The sequence below is a fragment of the Saimiri boliviensis genome, chromosome 6, assembly GCF_048565385.1.
Source record: "Saimiri boliviensis isolate mSaiBol1 chromosome 6, mSaiBol1.pri, whole genome shotgun sequence".
Lineage (NCBI taxonomy): Eukaryota > Metazoa > Chordata > Mammalia > Primates > Cebidae > Saimiri > Saimiri boliviensis.
Window position 1 is genome coordinate 8,164,952 of NC_133454.1, and position 8,636 is coordinate 8,173,587.

The window sequence follows — 8,636 nt, forward strand, 5'->3', positions numbered from 1 at the left end:
AGTCAGGCCATTAGAATTATCAAGAAATATTAAGCTAAGCTCTATCCATCTGTATCTATTTTAAATGATGCCCAAGAAGCCAGGATTTACCTCATAACCTGAGGCAATGCTGCTAAAATGTTTTAGGTCAAATAAATAATACATATATAAAGAAGTCTTTCTTAATGAAGGAAAGATTTTTAAGATTTATAATATACTAAACTGAACTAACTTATTATTAGCAATCCTATTAAATGAAGCATTATAAAAACTGTCAATAAACATTAGACAAAAATAAGAAATAAAGTACATTATGGTGACCCACAGACCCAGCATCATGGTTAGTGATGATGAACCAAGTTATGACCTACATTTATATTGTATACCTCATCATTTTACTGAGGATTTGTAAAAGGTGTTTATTCCTCATGGACTAACTGTGAACAGGACCAAATGGCTTGCTTGAGATGCGATGAAGGAGATGGGGGCCTCTCATTTTAGCCTTCTGTTCGCTCAAGGTGGGCTGTGAATTCTTTGCTGACCTACTAGATTAGATCAAAGCACCTGAATAGAAATAGTGATAGAGCCATTCATATGACACAGCCAATAAAGACTGAAGAGCTACTGTAATGACCAGTCAACAGGGGACATAAAGGTAATTGGTGGCGATGATCTCTCAACTAGAAAAGTGTCTTGACTTTTGAAGATGAATTTGATATTGGCAAGACAATGAAGACCTTGCCTTCTGGGTCAAGTAGTATAATCTAAAAATGGTCAAGATTTGCAATCTTGCTAGTGAAAAAGGACTCCTCAGAGTGTTAGAAATAGGCCAGACTTTGCTGGATTTGAATTCCAGACAGACTTGTTGCAAAATACACCCTTTACTACTGTCAACCAAAATTAAGGCTGTTGAGGCAGAAATCATTTGATTAAGGTTTGTTGGAAGCCAAATGTCAGAATCGACCCAGGAAGACACACCAAAAGAGTTGGGCATATTCCAAAGTCTGTTTACAATTTAGAATGCTTTTATAAGAAAGTGTAGAAGAAGGGAGGGGGACTCCTCATATTACAATTGTCCTTTTTTATTGGAGGATACAATACAGAAGTTTCAATCATTAGCTACATGTTACAACATAAAGGCAAAAATATTCTATATGTAAGTCAATCAATAAAACTTCATGATTTTGAAACAAATAAATGTCCTCTCAGTGTCAATACACCTGTACATATTAATCAATACATTGACAGTTTCAGGAACTCATGATAAGATTTGAGCGACTCACAATCAGGCTTTCTTACTTAGGGATAGGATGTAACCCATGAAGAATTAGACCTTCCCCAGGCAGTTAGCTTGTGATCTGTAGGTTATCATTTCCCTGTTTTGATCAAAAATCTTTCCATGAAAACATGGAAGATTGATCTGTTTAGATTAGACATTCTTTATCCCTCGGTGCTGAAAAGGCTCGTTTGCAGGAAGTCATATCTGTCAGTGGGGGAAGAGAACTTGTTATTATAGGTGGACCAGATTGTTAGCAACATGTGGTAGGTCATAATATGAGAAAAACATGTTGTTTTTCTGAATAATGAATCATCTCCAGTTACTGGGTAATATGCTTAGGCTCCTCTTCCCACACAAATCTCATCTTGAATCGCAGTCCTTAGGTGTCAAGGAAGAGACCTGATGGAAGGTGATTGAATCATGAGGGTTGTTTCTCCCATGCTGTTCTTGTGATACTGAGTGAGCTCCCACAAGATCGGATGGTATTTATAAGGGGGTCTTCCCACTTTGCTTTGGTCACATGCTCTCTCGCACCTGCTGCCACGTAAGATGTACTTGCTTTCCCTTCTGCTGTGATTGTAAGTTTTCTGAGTTCTTGCCAGCCAAGCAGAACTATGAATCAATTAAACCTCCTTTGTTTATAAATTATCCAGTCTTGGGTGGTATCCTTACAGCAATGGGAAAATTAACTGGGTGACCATTATTTTGGCCTTAGCCATTGAAGAAAAGTTTTAAAATTCTGTTACAGTTAAGAGAAAAGCAAACATTAATTTTGTTTGCAAATGCATACTTCACCCAATTGTTGTAAGTTATAAATAGTTTAAGGGAGAAGAATTTTTTTACTTTCGAAAACAGAATATAAAATAATTAGCATGCCTTTTACAAAAAATAATAAAAATCATTTTAGTTCTCCATTCAGTCCCATGTAATTTTTGCTCTCTTTAATGCTGTGTTGTTAATTGTTTGGGCTTTTTGGGTTTTTTTTTTTTTTTTTTTTTTTTTTTTTTGGGCAGAGTCTCACTCTGCTGCCCAGGCTGGAGTTCAGTGGCATGATCTAGGCTCTCTGCAACCTCTGCCTTCCGGATTCAAGTGATTCTCATGCCTTAGCCTCCTGAGTAGCTGGGATTACAGGCATGTGCTGCCTACCCAGCTCATTTTTGTATTTTTAGTAGAAACATCGTTTTGTGATGGTGGCCAGGATGGTCTCAAACTCCTGATCTCAAGTGATCTACCTGCCTTGGCCTCCCAAAGTGCTAGGATTACAAGCATGAGACACTGCGCCTGGCCTGTGTTGGTAATCTTTATGTATCAGTTTTTATTAGAGTTATGGAAGCTTTTATTTAGTCCATTTACCTTAAAGTTATTAGAAATCTGTGTTTAAGAGTATTTATTAGATTTTTTCTGTGGAAAGCAGTTTTCGATTATAACTAATTACAAATTTTCAGAGATGAATTCATAACAATAACTGTAGATGACAAAAACTTGGAAGAGTTACGATAAAATGTGCTAAAAGTTTCCAACTGACAAGAAAATTTATTTTTATTACATGTAGCATTTTAAGGTAATAACCAGAATTATTACTGATAGTGTCACATCAGAATCATCAGACTCTTATAAATTTTATATTATCTTTAGACTACTCAGGACATTAATAACATATCCATATAAATATAACTTTAGAAAAAAGTTAACATTACAATTGAAATTATGACTAATACATTATACTTTTATAAATTTATATAATTTTTGGAACATTTATATCATACCCAAAAATGTAACTGAAAGATTTAGTGTCATTTAGCATTTGATAATGTCTCCCATACAATTTAATCAAATCTAACTATTTAATATTTTTACAAGGTAAGAGAGAAATATTTTTTAGACTTTCCAGGGGCTGAACTAGAAAATTGCAAAGTTAATTTTAGGCCAAGAAGACTTAATTTAGGATTTGGATCCTGGGGAAAACTGTCAGGATGTTCAAATGTTTACACCATTTGTTTAAAACAGAAACACAGGTCATTGTAAAATAATTATTATTTATTTAATGAGAGTAACAGTCAGAAGACCTTAAAAGCTATGTAAAAAGTTACATGTATGCAAAAACTTTCATCCTTTTAAAACTCAGTTTTCTTAAGGACTCAAAGATCTTTTTTAAAAAACAACCTAGGAATTATCTTAAGAAGACATCAAATCTTTCTTTTTTAGGCCAGTTACCAAAAAGTAAAGAAAAACTTCCTGTACTGTGATTGTTTGTCCTTCTGAGAAGTCTATTCAGATAATCTGGAAGTCAAATCTGATGAAAGAGGTACTTGAATTTAATCAGACACAGAAAAAGTGTATCTAGGGTTATGCATGAACACTGTATTATAGAGGAATGTAAATAACACACCTGGTACCTTGAACAGGAAAATGCATGGCTCTTAGTAACAACATAGGAGATTTCCTTATTACACTGAACTATTCAGACAGATCAAGGAGAGCCAAGAGTACAGAATCAAGTTATACTGGAGGAAAACATTGATTTTTAGAGCTTTAAGATACAACATTTAGTGTCTGGCCATGATACTAAGTTAGAACCTGAAAAAAAAAACATTATAGGAGTTTGTAAAAAGTTTAAAGAAGAGAGTTATCATTTCAGCCAAGAAAAAGATATACGTTTTTAAGGGAAAAAGAAACAGAAGGCAATGACATATGTAGAGTTAAAAAGTAAGTGGCCAGGCACAATGGCTCACACCTGTAATCCCAGCACTTTGGGAGACTGAGGGGGGCAGATCACTTGAGCCAGGAGTTTGAGACCAGCCTTGGTGACATGGTAAAACTCCATCTCTACAAAAATTTTAAAAATTAGCCTGGTGTAGTGGCTCACACATGTGGTCTCAACTACTCAGGAGGTTGAGTTGGGAGGATAGCTTGGGCATAGGAGGTGGAGGTTGCAGTGAGATGAGATTGCACCACTCCACTCCAGACTGGGTAACAGAGCGAGACTCTGTCTTTAAAAAAAAAAAAAAAAAAAATCAAAACCTCTTGTAATTTTATTAGGAGTAAAGGAAAACTTTAAGAAAATCTTGTTCTAACATTTAGAACATCTTGTTCTAAATCTTGTTCAGACTAAGATTTTCAGTTTTGTATTAGTGTATTTTTAATATCAAAGTTCAGTCTTTAGAAAGATTGTTAAGTAATTTCTTTTATATAGCCAACTTAATTCTGTACAAAATTTCTTTGATAAATTCCTCTTTTATAAACCATATCATGGCTTACACAGACTATTTGCAACATTTTTGGACTTTTGGTTTTGTTCTATACTTTAAAAAATAAACAGTGATTTTATTTTAGAACAAAAATTTAACCATATAATATTTTTCACACAATATTCTTTTTTAAAACATTTTATCAAAAATACATCTATCTATCCATAACTTTTCTACATCTCTCTCTCTCCTACTTACTGGTTTATTTTCTACTGGTTTTATAAATAATCCACATAACCCCTGAAGTAGATACAATTATTTTTAATAAAAAATACATTTCTATGTCTTTTATATACTTTTTTTTACTAAAAACACATCCTATTTTTGGTACACTTTATGTAAAATATATATCAATTAGAATTTAAATTTTCAATGAAAACCTGAGAAGCAAGAAATCTTGACTTATCTATCGCATATTGGTATTTATAGATTAGAACAATTTTCTAATTTTTAGAAACTTATTTCCTTATAGCATAATTTTTAATTGGAAATGACCCAGACAATTAATGAGTTTCTTATTTAACATAACTCTAAGATTTAAAATTCCATTAAAAGTTTATAAATATTTATTCTATTTATATTTACCTAATGCATTTAATAGTTTACCTAGATTACTTACAAGAGCTGAGGTATTAGACAATGTCAGTCATTATTTTATTTTTCTCTTAACCAATTTTATAGCCTGTAAATATCAGGTGTTTACTTAAGAAAGAACTTTAAGTATGCAGGCATATTGTCAATGACTTAGAAAATACAGCTGTTTTTATTAAACGAACAATAGTAAATAGGTCTTACCTACCAAAAAATTACACAAAGATTATTTTCTTTTTTTTTTTTTTTCTGGGTTTATGGTATTGACACTTTTTTTTTTTTTTTTTTTTGCAACTTTTATGTCAAACCTGACACCTTAAAATATCTAACAGAGACAAATATAAAACTGTCTAACTAGTAAATCCGGACAAAAATACAGGTTAACAATTTTAAAGATATTTTTATTTTACCAAAAGTTTTAGAACCCATTGATTTATTAAAGATTTAAGTCATGTGAACTTGGAAAATATTTGGGCTTACTATATTATGATCATTTATTTATTTATTTATTCATTCATTTAATTAGTATTATTGTTTTTAGAGGCAGGATCTTGCTTTGGCACCCAGGCTGGAATGTGATCATAGCTCACTGCAATCTAGAACTCCTGGGCTCAAGCGACCTACCTGCCTTAGCCTCCTAAGTAGCTGAGACTACAGGTGCACACTACCACCCCCAGCTAACTTTTAAATATATTTTGTAGAGACAGAGTCTCACCATCTTGCCTAGGCTGGGGTCAAACTCTTGGGCTCAAGTGATTCTCCTATCATGGCCTCCCAAAGTGCTGGGATTATAGGAAGAACCTAGTCAACCTGGTACCATGTAGACATGACATATAACATAATGCACGTTGTATTAGTCCATTCTTGCATTGCTATAAAGAACTACCTGAGATTGGGTAATTTATAAAGAAAACAGGCTTAATTGACTCACAGTTTCATGGCTTTACAGGAAGCTTGGCTGGGAAGGAAAGATTGGGTAATTTATAAAGAAAAGAGGCTTAATTGATTTACAGTTTCACAGTCTTTGCAGGAAGCTTGGCTGGGAAGGCCTCAGGAAACTTAAAATCATGGCGAAAGGTAGAAAGAAAGGAGGCACATCTTACATAGCTGGAGCAGGAGAAAGAAAAAGAAGGAAGAGCTGCTATACACTTTTAAACAGCAAGATCTTGTGAGAACGCATTCATTGTCATGAGACTGGCAAGGAGGAAGTCTACCCCATGATCCAATCATCTCCCACTAGCCACTTTTCCAACACTGGAGATTACAATTCAACATGAGATTTTTGTTCTCTTTGTTCATTTTGTTTTAAATTTAAATGTGTTTTGCCATTTTCAGAGAAGAAATTGTATGCATTGTGAAATTTCAAAGTTTCTGCCTAAGAGATGTATAAGAGCCAAGGGAATAAGCAGAAAGGAATGGGTGTAGATAATAGGTAGAAGGAGGAGGAACAGTTGGAAGTTTAGAAGCTTTTAGGTGCTATTGGAAGTAACTCGCACATTTTATTTTTGTTGTTCTAAAACCGGTTTTTTTCCATTTTGTATGAAAAGAAGTTGTTTTAGGCATGTCTAAAGGATCCCCACTCTGGCTATTACTGCTTATAACCATCCTGGGTTAGGTGAGTCCACTTATTTAAGTAGAAGGACCCAAAATATTTTATGTAAACCCAGCTGGTGCATCCTCAGTCTTAGAGGACTCATTTTCCATTTTGGTTGTTTTGAGTGAGACAAGCTATATAGTGGAGAAAAAGTTGTCCTCGTGTGACCATTAAGGAAAGTTTGTCTTGCTCCAAGCCTCCAGAAAAACAATTTACAGACTATTTTAGTCTGACTTAGAATTTAACAAAAACCCTTAGGTTGAATTCATAACAGTAACTCTCATTCCAGGAGAGTCATTGTACCTCTTAGCCAAACAGGAAACTAGCTTCAATAAACCAGAGCTTTTGCTAGGACAAGAAGTTCATTAATTTTGGGAAAAAATTCATCTGTAGTATCCAGCAAGGGAATTCAAGTTTGGAAATGCAATTAGTTCATTTCTGCTACCCGTACAAAGGTTGAAAATTGGCTGGGTAGTTCAGGGAGGTAATTCTAAAATCCTGCCCATGAATCCATTTTCTGGATGAAAATTAAGGCAGTTAAGGCAGAAATAATTTGATTAAGGTATATTGGAAGCCAAATGTGAAGATCAACACAGGAAGACACAGCAACAAAGTTAGGCGTGCTCTGAAGTCTGTTACAACTTGGCTTTTTTGTTTTTTTTGAAACAGAGTTTTGCTCTGTCACCCAGGCTGGAGTGCAGTGGTACAATCTTGGCTCACTGCAAGCTCCACCTTCCGGGTTCAAGTGATTCTTGTGCCTCAGCCTCCTGAGTAGCTGGAATTACAGGTGCACACCACCACACCTAGCTAATGCCTAGCTAACTTTTGTATTTAGTAGTGACATGGCTTCACCATGTGGGCCACGCTGCTTTGGAACTCCTGACCTCAATCAATCCACCCACCTCGGCCTCCCAAAGTACTGGGATTATAGGCATGAACCACAGCTCCCAGGCCAACAACTTGGAATGTTTTAATTAGAAAGTTTAGGAGAAGGGATGGGAGCTCCTCAGATTAGAGTTGTCCTTTATCATTGGAAGGTAGAATTAAGAGGTTAGATTCATTGATTACAGATGACAACACATAGGCTAAAACGTTCTATGTGCAGTGGAGGACATGCACATAGAATCATGAAGTTTATACGCAGTAAAGCTTCATGATTTAGAAAGAAATAAGTGTCCTTCAGAGGGAGGAGAACACCACACACTGAGGTCTGTTGGGGGGTGGGGGGCTACAGGATGGATAGCAGGGGGTAGGGAGATCGGGGAGGGATAACATTGGGAGAAATATCTAATGTAGATGACAGGCGGATGGAGGCAGCAAACCACCATGGCACGTGGACACCTATGTAACAATCTTGCACGATCTGCACATGTACCCCAGTACTTAAAGTATAATAAATAAAGATATATATGAATTTTTAAAAAAGAAATGTGTCCTTTTCCATGTCAGTATGTCATGTATTAATCAATCCGTACATCAACAGTTTGAGAAAATTATAAGATTTTTTTTTACCTGGGGCAGGATGTAAGCCATGAATCATAAGACCTTCTCTAGCAGTAAATGTGGAAGTCTTTGAAATGTGAATTGTAGGTTATCACCATAACGAGTATTTCAGGGATTTGAACTATGTTTGTGTCACTAATGAAACTGAAAAAGCAGAATACAAAGCCTAAAATGAGAGTTTAAGCTCAGTTTGAAAACATCTGGAGCCCCATTGATATCACCAGTAAAATGATGCAACATTCTAGTTCTGCTTAGCAAAGCTTTTGTTGTATCACCTAAGAATTTCATCTATTTTGTGTTTTAGAAATGTCCACGGCTGCATTCCTGAACTCTACTTGCACCATGAGTCTATCGTTTCCTTTGGCTGGATCAACAATTAACTTATGGATTTAAAAAAATCTCTTGAACTACACTACTATTGAATGAAAATATTAAAACTGTA

The 8,636-nt window shown here is 35.0% G+C and overlaps 1 pseudogene; it reads left to right on the forward strand.

Annotated features, from left to right (window-relative positions):
- The first annotated feature begins 292 nt into the window (after positions 1–292).
- On the forward strand, positions 293–8,364 carry LOC120360956 (hypoxanthine-guanine phosphoribosyltransferase-like; annotated as a pseudogene).
- Positions 8,365–8,636: the final 272 nt, after the last annotated feature.